This window comes from Schistocerca serialis, chromosome 9 (genome assembly GCF_023864345.2).
Source record: "Schistocerca serialis cubense isolate TAMUIC-IGC-003099 chromosome 9, iqSchSeri2.2, whole genome shotgun sequence".
Lineage (NCBI taxonomy): Eukaryota > Metazoa > Arthropoda > Insecta > Orthoptera > Acrididae > Schistocerca > Schistocerca serialis.
The window spans coordinates 176,664,692-176,677,817 of NC_064646.1; the positions used below are offsets into that span (position 1 = coordinate 176,664,692).

At 41.5% G+C, this 13,126-nt stretch overlaps 1 protein-coding gene across 1 annotated transcript in view; it reads left to right on the top strand.

Annotated features, from left to right (window-relative positions):
- Positions 1-13,126, top strand: part of LOC126419183 (putative fatty acyl-CoA reductase CG5065) — a 274,492-nt gene that overhangs the window by 165,447 nt on the left and 95,919 nt on the right. The window lies entirely within an intron of this gene.

Sequence of the window (13,126 nt, forward strand, 5' to 3'; positions counted from 1 at the left end):
AAAAAAATTGAATTTTTTTTAATGAAATTTGAAACAAAGGATTTTATATGTAAATGTGTTACTTTCCTGTAAAGCGTGGTACAAAATTTCATTGCCTTATCTCCAAAACTATGGATTCGTGCATTTTTGAGATAGTGTGTATTTTCCATCAACGTTCCCCCCTAAATTACATTTGTACAAATCCTTCGTGGAACCAATAACAAGCTATGCGAATGAGTGCTGGGAACTCACAGAAAGACATAACAAGAGACTTAGAGCATACAAAACTTCCTGACTTTACCAATTAAGAAATGAGGAAATAAGAGAAAGGACACGGTCTCATCACGGTATTACGGATACAATAGAAGAAAGACAGCTGGGATGGTTTGGGCCCTTCGAAAGAATGGATGAAGACAGATGGCCCAAGAGAGTACTTTCATGATAACCTCCTGGAAGTAGAAGAAGAAGAGGAAGTGTGACTAAGTGGTATACTAAAACATGGAGAGAAGAGGACTAGAAATGGTTGAGAAAGAATGCAGAGATCGAGACGATTGGCAACAAATATGCGGGTTGCGACGACAGCTGTAGGACCCCCACAATAAGAAGAAGAAGAAGAAGAAGAAGAAGGAAATCTTGTGTCTACAACTCTTAATACCATACACTGGGAAATGGCATGACATTGGTCACACGATCCAGCTCTGGCAGTTCAAACATACGTTGGCACAACCATATTTCAAACGTCAGACTATTTACGCACCAGATCAGTAGTGTCGAGGCATTCCGTCCATATCTGTAATAATTTGGAATACTTGTCTTAGAACTGGTAGCCGGCCGAAGTGGCCGTGCGGTTCTAGGCGCTGCAGTCTGGAACCGCGAGACCGCTACGGTCGCAGGTTCGAATCCTGCCTCGGGCATGGATGTGTGTGATGTCCTTAGGTTAGTTAGGTTTAACTAGTTCTAAGTTCTAGGGGACTAATGACCTCAGCAGTTGAGTCCCATAGTGCTCAGAACCACTTGAACCATTTTAGAGCTGGTATCGACTGGACGCTCCCCATTTTCCTGTGCAATTTGCTCCTTCCTTAATCTACTGAAAATTTTCTTCTTTTTTAATGTCATCCAGGATTTATTTCTTCCCTGTAATCTTCATTTTAACGACTGTTTTTAGCAGACAGTTTCTTCGCTGTGTATGTCCCAGCCAGGATGTTTTCCTCCTTCTTAACACTTTCTCTAGTTTTCTTTCCACTCATGTTGTTGGGAGTATTTATTCATTCGTCATTCTGTGAATCCATTTCACTTTCAGCATTTTTCTCCACAAACACATTTTAAGTCAATCAAAGGTTTTTTCCTCTTTCTTTTAATCTGACCACAATTCGCTGTCATACAATACTACAGTATAATAGTAACACTTTGCGAATCTCTATTTTAGTTCTACGGGATTTCTTTTTACTGTCAGCAAACTTTTCGGATTTTCCAAAGCACTTTTGCGCACAGCTATTCTACTTCTTGTTTCCTCCACACAGATCCCATTTTCTATCTCCAAACGTCGTAAGTCTCATACAGTGGTACTGCTAAAGCAAAGAGCTTCTCGACTAGCTCGCTTCCGCACTAATAAGGCACTTAATTCGCATTTGCGAGGACGGTGGTTCAGGTTTGGTTCACGGTGATTCGCCGCTTAAGGTGAATGCCGCAGTAGTTCCTTTGAAATGACATGGTCGATTTCCTTCCTCATTCTCCCATAATCCGAGATTGTACTCTGTTTCTAATGATGTAGCCGTCTACGGGACGTTAAACCCTAACCGTCTTTCCTTTTATGATTGTAAGTGAAATAGCTTAGTTATTTAAATCTTATCAGAAAAGAGTCAATTTCGTTTCGATACGAAATTTCTAACTAAAATAATTTATGGGAAAGTGATGGTCGTAATTTAATTCTGATACTGGCAGGCGACTGCAGAAACGCAGTGTTATAAAGCGCCGGGAGGAATTCCCAAGTCTGAGTGGTGGGATGGGAATGTAGCGGGGTGGATGGGGGGAGAAGGAGAGAGCAGAAGTTGGACTGCAGAGCCCACCACTTAAAAGTTTTGACAACCAGTTGGAGGGACCTTCCTGCAGACGCTTTCCAAACTGCACTAGCAGTCAGCAGCTGCAGAAACTATCCACTCCACTGAGATCACCGCCTTCATTACATTTCTTGTCACTCATTCGATTCTCCATGCCTTAGTCTAACGAATATTGAGGATTTTATTCAAGAAAAACGGGTTTCATTCCAGTGTTTGACTACACTGTGGCTACACAGGAGTGTTAGAATAACTTTGCATCCTATCACGGTTGCCAAATTTAAAATTAAGTAAACAGAGAAAATTAATATCGTAGTTACAATACAGTTTGCATCTACTTTCACCGAGTGATGTGGTAGGATGGCGAAAACCCTGTACTTCTAATTGGGAAGAGATTTAAGTCACCGTCCAGCCTCCCAGATTAGAGTTTACCACAATTTCCCTAAACGACTTCAAGACATTAGATTTTCTTTTCCATTTTTGTTCAACTGAGTTGGCGCTTCATCATCAATAGTAGTGCTACAGACGACATATTAAATCCTTCGTTCTTACCGTTATTTCTGTCCCCTTATAGGTAAATTAATATTACAAGTCCTCAGAGTAAAGGACTATGATGTACACTCTGAACAGGACGGTCGATCATTTGCACATAATCTAAATGAAGAGAGACTTAATATATACAAAGGCAGTATGTTCTGCAGACGAAGTCCGACACTTACTTCAAAAATTCGATACATGCTATATTAAGGCTTGTTTCATGTTTGATTATTTCGCGAGACTCTTAACTTTTAATCAGTGTTTACATCTTGTTGTTCTTCCCCTCTCTGTCTCCCACTCCCCCCCCCCCCCCTCTCTCTCACACACACACACACACACACACACACACACACACACACACACACACACACACACATTTCAGGATCTACGAAGAAAAATAAATTAATGTAATGGAATTATTCATTCTGGGACATGTGAACTGGCTTTCAACGAATAACCACATCGTTTTATTTTTCTGATCTTGTGAAGAACAGGACGAATTTTCCAGAGATGAAGGCTGCGACTATGGTCTCAAAATCTTACAGTGACGGAAAATCGAGGTACTAATTTTCAACAAAGCAAGGCTCAACCGCTCTTTAAAACCTGTGCCAAGCACATTAAGCAGTTTTCAAAGTAACGGCAATGCATTTTCATGTTGCAGAAAATGTTCTATGTAGTATGTGTGCTCCAGAATGTATGAGATGTTCTTTAAAGGGGGTGCAGAAAAGTATTACAGGCCTGAAACATGCCCAGCATCTATGCTACAAATTACTTATTTGGTATTTTGACAAAGAAGGGGGACACTTCATATGTTATGTAAATCTGTTCATACGTACTTTCGGTCTTTTACGATCAACCCACCTATTTCCTAAAGACCGCTGTCTAAATTTCACATTGAGATTACAGCGTTACAAGCAGTGAGTGACACTTTGCATTTAATGCAGCATTCTTAAGAAATTTCTAGTATCTTCGTAACCAATACGTCTAGTTGTGTAATTTAAAGAGCTGAACTTTGCAGTTCCATTTCCTTGTGAATATGCATTTCACAACTCGTTTGCTCTAGTGTCCCAGCATTGAAAGAACGAGCATGCATTTATAAGTGGGTATTTGGCAGACGCCAATGTTCATATCTACACATTACGGAAATTCATAGCAAAGAAGCTGAGGATGTAATGCAATTCATATTTGTAACAGGTTTTAAGCAAAACGGGTATCAGCTAAGCGTGCGAATCCACAACCTGCTACCTCGTCAAAGACCACCGCTTCCAAAGACTTTTGCCATTATGCTTCCTCTTCAGTTTCTATGTCTTCTGGGTCGTTATTTACATGGCACCCTCAGCTGCGTGTTAACTAAATCGATATCTATTTTAATTTTCATCCCACAAAGCTTTTACGAGCCATAGATAACGGTAGTATTACTTCGATACGAATTAATTTTCATTTAAATAGTGTCAAAAGTCTTCTGCTTATCTTCATTCTGGTGAAGCCGTTCTGGGAGGTAAGTCTTAAGCAAGCTTCACTGCTAAGTTCTGCTTTTCCGTTACACGAACTATATTTTCTTGTTTAGCTCATCCGAAAATGAAATATTTTCTCTTTGTGGTTTTCATGAGCTCACAGCCATCTTTTTTGTGTGGAGTTCAACAGAAGTACTTACATAGTCTAATGCAGCTGTTCCTCTAAGTTCTTTCTCTTTTGCCGACAGCAGAGGGACCGAGCGAAGTGGTGTAATGTTTAGCACACTGAGCTCTCATTTGAGAGGACGATGGTTCAAATCCCCTTCCGGCCATCCAGATGTAGGTTTTTCCGTGATTCCCCTAAATTTCTTAAGGCAAGTGCCGGGATGGTTCGTTTGACAAGGGCACGTCCGATTTCCTTCCCCAATTCGAACTTGTGCTCCCTCTTTATGGCCTAGTCAACAGAATGTAAAACTCTTCATCTATTTTTTTCCCAACAATCGAGACACTGGTCGCGTACACGGTAGACAGACGCGCAGATCTCAGTCCGAACATATTGATTTAGGTTTGCAGTTGCCTACGGAACCATGATTGTACCCAGGTTGCACCTCTTCGTCCTAAGCAAATCGTCGCCCACGAACGTCACTCTTCAGGACTCCAAAAATATGGAAATCGCATGGGAAGAGACTAGGACTGTATGGAAGATGTGTAACGGCTTTCCAGGTAAACTTCTGCAGCACAGTCGAAACAGTCTTGGCAACATGTCCGTTGGCATTATCCTACACATACGCCAGGTGTCAAGAGAACAGTGATTTTTTTTTTTTTCATTTATCACGAATGACGAAAGAGTTTCAAGCTCGTTCTGTAAGTTCGTTTTTATAAATAATACACAAGAACATTTCCATAAAAATTTAATTAATACTTTGGCGCCCGCATCTCGTGGTCGTGCGGTAGCGTTCTCGCTTCCCACGCCCGGGTACCCGGGTTCGATTCCCGGCGGGGTCAGGGATTTTCTCTGCCTCGTGATGGCTGGGTGTTGTGTGATGTCCTTAGGTTAGTTAGGTTTAAGTAGTTCTAAGTTCTAGGGGACTGATGACCATAGCTGTTAAGTCCCATAGTGCTCCGAGCCATTTGAACCAATACTTTGGCACTGGAAATACTTAATTGCTTGAAACAACATCCAACTTTCTTTTTGAAGTAAACAAAAATAAATTTATAAACACACTTCATCACACTGGGAAGCGCCCATCTACTCAAATAGACTATGAAATAATCATTTCTTAAAATTTTAAGATATTGCCAAATAAAGGGTTAAGAGCGTGTTCAGAAACACAGCGTTGCTGTAATCTCATGTAAACTTATTGCCAAAACGAGTGGTTCCACTATGTTTACGTCCATATGTATGAGAACAGACGTACTTTCACATATCTATGTGTAATAATTAGCTAACAATGACGTCATCGTAACTCCCCAGTCGTCGAAATGTTTGCGTAAGAACTTGGTCAAGGACTTAGGTCAAGAAGTATCGAAGCATATAACGCTGCTAAATGAGTCAGAGATTACCGACATTGGGGTGCACTACAATATCACTCTCGGAGTGATTTCAGGGTGTCGACAGTGGTATGTTCTGAACTGGAGGTTTAGTTTTTGAAGTTGAGCTGTTCTCAGAATAAAACTTTTGATCATAGCCTTGCTACATGGTATTTGAATAATGTGTGTACACTAGGATCTAGTCACCACTACATATGAAGGGCTTATTTCAATAGTGGTACAAGTCCATTTTTGTTCATTCTGAGATGCAGAGTCCTCAAGTTAAATGAGCGCTGAAAAATCTGCAGTTGACATACCAGAAATATTCAAGTACATGTACTTGACTATTTCTAGTATCTCAACTGTAGATTTTTCAGCGCTCATTTAACTTTAGGACTCTGCATCTCAGAATGAACAAAAATGGACTTGTACCACTATTGAAATAAGCCCTTCATATTTAACTGCTGGTAAATATTCTAAGACAGCTTCTTCAAGGATATAATGATAGACATTTGGATTATAGGGATCAGATATTCATAAACTGTCACATAACACAAGAAACATCTGTCGCAGTTCAAAGATATATTTTTAAAAAATCCACTTGAAATAAAACAAAAACTAGTCCGTTGTTAGTCTTGTCGAGTCTCTACTTCTGGGATATAATTCAACACGCCACAAACTCTGAGAAAACTTCAGACGACTTGAAGTACACATAAATGGTTGCGTAAGATACGTAGAAGGGGCAGTCTAATGTAAACCGATCATCGACCACAACGAGACAGTGGAATGGTTCCTTTCAAAAATAATCATCGTACGCATTAAGACATTTATCCCACTGGGCGACGAGACGATCAATTACTGTTTCATAGAGCGCGGTCGGTTGTCGGTGCATCCACAACCGAATTCACTCCTGCATTTCCTCGTCCGACCGAAACAGATGACCACGAATGTCTTTGTTCAGGTCGCCAAAGACGTGAAAGTCACACGCCGAAAGAGTAGGCTATACGGAGAATGTAACACTGTTTCCCAAGTGAAGTGCAGCCTTCGTCCGATGGGCAGTATGGTGGCGGATGTTATCATACAACAGGATGATTCCGCCCGACAGCATTCCTGGGTGTTTTAACTTGATGCCGCGTCGCAGTTTCTGCAAGGTGTCTTCATAGCACTGCCCATTGACTGTGGCTCCACGCACCAGGAACTCGATGAGCAGAGGAAGCTTCCTGTTGCACAATAACGCCCGTCCCCACACTGCCAATTGGTCGAAGGCTACACTAGCGCGATATGGTTAGGAAACACTGCAACATCCTCCGTACAGTCCGGATCTTCCACTGTTTTATTTTCACTTCTTTGGCGACTTGAACAAAGACATGGGTGGACGTCGGTTTCAGTCGGACAAGGAAGTGCAAGAGTGGGTTCGATTGTGGATCCGTCAGCAGCTGATCGTATTCTACGAAACACGAATTAATCGTTTCGTCTCCCAGTGGGATAAATGTCTTGACGCGTGCGTTGATTACTTTTGAATGGAACCATTCCATGGTCCCGTTGTGGTGGATGTTCCATTTTCATTTGACTGCCTGATATATATACCTCTCAGTTGTTTCATCCTGTTAAGACCCCTTACGCTCAGTTCTTATGGATGCGAACAAGCAAGGGGCTGAGTGTCACACATTCTTCATCGCTTCCTTAGACATTGGATTGTTCAGTGTCTCTTCTCGCATTTCATGTATCTACAATCATTCAGTAACTTCCGTTTATCTGATTTTCACCTCTTTCTGTACCTGTGCATAAATATCAATATTTTTCCAACTTCTATACCGTACACTTGTGGATCAGATCACCTAGTAAGGTGCATTTGATGGCAAATCATGCAAAATTCAAGGTGTTCCTCTTGTTACTGGTGCAGCTTTCATTTCAGCAGTTTTCAACTCTCTTTCTCCTTTCCAACAGCAAACCAGTGTCTCTTTCCCATAGTCATTACACTCCCAGCTTTCTCTTCTCTATTTTTATATTTTTCTTTTTCTTTTAACTTCTTCTGCAGATGTGGGTCTCCCAGTAACACTTCCATTATTGTAATAATTAATTTACTTACTCCATTTCAAGTTTCCTCATATGAGGGATGTAACAGTGATTAGTCTTCATTGGGATGAATGCGTCAAGCATTTCTGGTTGTGATCCATCAGACGGAGATTCCTCCTCAAGTTACAGCTGAATGTCATGTTGGCGCAAACCAGTTCGATGGAAACGTGTGAAAAAAAAATCGACCATGCTCATTAAAACCATCATCATAGAGTTCTCCTGGATGGATTTATGAAAATCCACTGACGATTCTAAATAAGAGTGTAGGACAGGGACTTTAACCGGCGTCTTTCAAATGTGAGATCCATGTAATAAACGCATTGACACCTCACCAGGTACGTCCAGCAGACATCAGGTGGGGAACAGCTCGTCAAAATAATTCAAGCTTCACTTCCTTCGCGTAAGACGAAGTCCGCTGTGTCAACAGCAACACCATGATAACTGTGTCAGTGTCACTTTGACACTTTTGTGCCTTCATCGTTCTTATAGATATTATTTCCAACAGTCCCCAATTACTTATACAAAATCACTCTCGGCAGATAAAGGATTTACGGATAGAGTAGTTGTCAAATACACAAGTGACAGTGCGAAGCCTTATAGGAATTAAAGCGGTGGACCCTAATCTGCGTAAGCTACATTAAAAAAAGGAACATGGTACTTAAAGCACGCGAAAAATAGGTAAGTTCATCAATCGAAATCACGGTAAATTCTCTTCAGCTACGAAAGTCAGTAATAATTTTACTGCAGAAGAGAGCTACGAAGAAAAAGAAAAAAAAAATAAACATTGACTTCCGATATGCACCTTATGTATACAACACATAACTTCTGCGAAAACTGTATTAACAGAATTCGGTCTTCCCAAACCATTTCACCGCGGACTATCGTACGAACCACGGAATAGAAAAACCACTACAGTCGCATAGTAGTGGAAAGGCGTTAGGACCAGACGAGATACCTGTAAGATTCTATAAAGATTATGCGAAGTAGGTTGCTCCTCTTCTAGCAGCAGTTTATCGTAGGTCGCTGGAGCAACGAAGGGTACCTAACGACTGGAAAAAAGTGCAGGCCATTCTCGTTTCCAAGAAGGCCTGTGGGACAGATACACACTGTTATAGACATATAACGTTGACTCTGTGTAAAATTATGGAACACGTTTTATGCTCAGTAATTATGCGTTTTTGGAGAACGAAAACATCCTCTATGAAAAACATGTAATTCGTAGACAAATGTCTTCCGAAACTCTTCTCGCGCTGTTCTTCTATGAGATCCATATCGCTGTCGAAAACGGCGCTCAGGTTGATGCCCTGTTCCTTGGCTCCAAGTAGGCCCTATCGTTTGGTGAAAATTACTAGCTTATCGAATATCGGGCCAGATTTGCGACTGAATTCAATACTTCCTTTCAGACAGAAATTAACAAGTCGCCTCCTAATGGAACAAAATCATTAGATGTAAACGTAATTCCCGAAGTACTGAGTCAGTGTGATAAGACCATTACTGTTTATAATGTATATAAATTATCTAGAAGAAAGCGCCGGATGCTCTCTAAGGCTGTTCACAGGTGATGCGGTTGTCTACAACAGAGTAGCAACGCCAGAAGACAGTGTCAATACGTAGAATGACCTGCAGAGGTTTGACGAATGGTGCAGGCTCTGGCAGTTGACCCTGAACGTAAATAAATGTGACATATTGCGCGTACATAGGAAAAGAAATTAATTACTGTACAACTAATCTACTGGTGAGAAATTGCTGCAAACAGTATTACCGTGAAGTATCTAGGAATAACTATCCGGAGCGACCTAAAGTGAAATGACACCATAAAACAAACAGTAGGAAAAGCAGATACCATACAGAGGTTCATTGGAAGAATCTTAAAGAAACGTAATTCATCCAGGAAGGCTTATAAGGCGCTTGTTCGGCCAATTCTAGAGTATTGTTCGTCAACCTGAAACCCTTACCAGGTAGGATTAAGAGGTGGGAAAGATCCAACGAAGAGCGGCGCGTTTCTTCACGGGATCGTTTAGTCGGTGCGAGACGCCCAACAAAGCCTGCTGGCAGACGTACGAAGAGAGGCGTTGTGCATCACCAAGATGTTTACCACTGAAATTTCGAGGGAGCGCTTTCCAGGGTTATGCCGACAATACATTATTTCCTCCCACACACATCACGCGTAACGACCACGACAAGAAATTGGAGCCAATACAGAGGCTTACCGACAAACATTCTTCCCACGCGCCGTTCGCGACTGGGTAGGAAGGATCAGTTAGTGGTACCACAAGCACCCTCCGCCACACACCATCGGGTGACTTGGCGGAGTTTGATGTGGGTTTATAATCACTCAGTGGAACGCAAATGCGCAAAACTATGAAGCACGAGCACAGTCATCCTCGCGACGAGTTACACATCTGGTGCGTCATTCTCTTGTCAGGGGAAGACAAAGGCATCTTTACTCCACTTTCAGCACGCCAAGTATACAACCAAGGTATGCAGCACGTTATGTGAGGACTATATTGGTCAGTTATATTTGTCATACGGTGTCTGTTTCTATCACTAAACGTTCCTCACCACTGAATTACTGCCGCTTCCAATTGAACATCGCTATACAATTTTCAGTCTCTTACAGACAGGATGCTCCACTGAGACAATGGAAAGTCCAGAAATGTATTTATACCACAAGCTGCTTCGTGAGACTGGAGAACTTTGAGAACTGGTAACTTCCACGAAATAAGAACAGATTATATTTCTTGTGTATCTTCAGAAGTGACGATTTCCAGCTCTTGTAAGGTTTTGAAACGTGCCCTTTGAAATATTAATGAATTACTGTGCTGGAAAACCTCTTACGTTATTTCCTTTTCAAACAGTTGAGCAAAACTGAACGTACTCAGACATTACTCTCTTTACTTATTCTGATCAACACTAAACTGACACACAATATTTTTAGCGCAACGCAATCTGACTTTCAACAATCCCAAAAAAAGAATGGCCCTGACTAACAATAACCTATAAGTTTCATGAATCACTTACCTCACAAAAATCTTCGTTACTCGAACTACTGCAATACAGCGAGCGCCAATACTGCCAGCTAAATAAAAGATTCTAACTACTGAAGGCACTAACTACTGATAGGCATAGTCAGCAAATGAAAGATTTTGGTAGAGAACAAGCAATGTATTTGCCTTAATAATGTTCAAAAGTCATCCTATATATATATCAGTTCATGATATCCGGTATAACAAATTTACTCTCTCTGGCGGACACACGTCCAGATCGTCCGCTCTTTAAATTCTGCCATCTCTCTCCCCACATCCACCACTGCTGGCGGTTCACCTCCAAATGCGCAACGCTACGCGCTGTTCACATCCAACTGCCCAACGCTACAATGGCGAATATTCCAACAATGCCAACCAGCCACAGACTGCACACAGCACAGCCAGTGATTTTCATACAGAGCGCTAGGTGACGATACCAACACAAAAATCTAAACAGGCTGCTTACAGTTTCTCAAGGTGTAACATGCAATTATTACGTTGGTACACAAGTCGGTAGCGTTTTTGTTTTGCAAAATGTTATTTTGGTTGCTATTGGTTTATTTTTCGATTTTCATTTTATTTGCAGTTTAATTTTGCTATTTGAGTTTGCATATTGTTTTTTTGTCATTTGAAGGAAGTGAGTGAACCCGTAGACGCTAGAAAAAGGAGAGGTAAGTAGATAAATATGAACATTTGCGACATATTCTACCATTTGAGCTCAATAGAGGAGTAACAGCGGCCAGAAACATTTGCGCCATGTATAGGGATAACAACATTGGACACAGCACGGCAAGAAAATGGTTTTTTCATCTTAAGGAGAATCGTTTTGTAATTAGTGAATCTCCACGTTCAGGAAGACAATCGGGTTTTGATGATGATCGTTTCAACGCATTAATCCACAATGATCCACGTCACTGTACTTCAGAACTGGCAGATGTCATGAACTGTGATCATCCCACGATGTCCGCCCCCGGTAGCTGTCTGGTCAGCGCGACAGAATGTCAGTCCTAAGGGCCGGGCTTCGATTCCCGGCTGGGTCGAAGATTTTCTCCGGTCAGGGACTGGGTGTTGTGTTGTCCTAATCATCATTATTTCATCCCCAACGACGCACAAGTCGCCGAAATTGCGACAAATCGAAAGACTTGCACCCTGCGAACGGTCTACCCGACGGAAGGCCCTAGTCACACGACATTTATTTATTTATCCCACGATCGTGCGACATTTGCATTTAGTAGGGAAGATTAAAAAATGTAGGTAAAGCATGCTCTAAACCAAAATCACAAAAATCTGCGAGTGAGCATGTTTGCATCTCTGCTTGCTCGTCATTAATTGGCTCGTGAACAACACCAACTATTCCTATCTTGTTTCATTACTGGTGAAGAGAAATGGTGTCTTAATGTTAACATAAGGAAAGAAAGGAATGGTTGAGCTCAAACAAAGCAGCAACTCCCCGTACAAATGTTGTTGTTGTTGTGGTCTTAAGTTCTGAGACTGGTTTGATGCAGCTCTCCATGCTATCCTATCCTGTGCAAGCTTCTTCATCTCCCAGTACTTACTGCAACCTACATCCTTCTGAATCTGCTTAGTGTATTCATCTCTTGGTCTCCCTCTACGATTTTTACCCTTCACGCTGCCCTCCAATGCTAAATTGGTGATCCCTCGATGTCTCAGAACATGTCCTACCAACCGATCCCTTCTCCTAGTCAAGTTGTGCCACAAGCTCCTCTTCTCCCCAATTCTATTCAATACATCCTCATTAGTTATGCGATCTACCCATCTAATATTAAGCATTCTTTTGTAGCACCACATTTCGAAAGCTTCTATTCTCTTCTTGTCCAAACTATTTATCGTCCATGTTTCACTTCCATACATGGCTACACTCCATACAAATACTTTCAGAAACGACCTCCTGACACCCAAATCTATACTCGATGTTAACAAATTTCTCTTCTTCAGAAATGCTTTCCTTGCCATTGCGAGTCTACATTTTATATCTTCTCTACTTCAACCACCATCAGTTATTTTGCTCCGCAAATAGCAAAACTCCTTTACTACTTTAAGTGTCTCATTTCCTAATCTAATTCCCTCAGCATCACCCGAGTTAATTCGACTACATTCCATTATCCTAGTTTTGCTTTTGTTGATGTTCATCTTATATCCCCCTTTCAAGACACTGTCCATTCCGTTGAACTGCTCTTCCAAGTCCTTTGCTGTCTCTGACAGAATTACAATGTCATCGGCGAACCTCAAAGTTTTTATTTCTTCTCCCTGGATTTTAAGACCTACTCCGAATTTTTCTTTTGTTTCCTTTACTGCTTGCTCAATATACAGATTGAATAGCATCGGGGAGAGGCTACAACCCTGTCTCGCTCCCTTCCCAACCACTGCTTCCCTTTCATGCTCCTCGACTCTTATAACTGCCACATATACAAAACATAGTGTTATGCTTCTAGTGGAACGGCGACGGTGA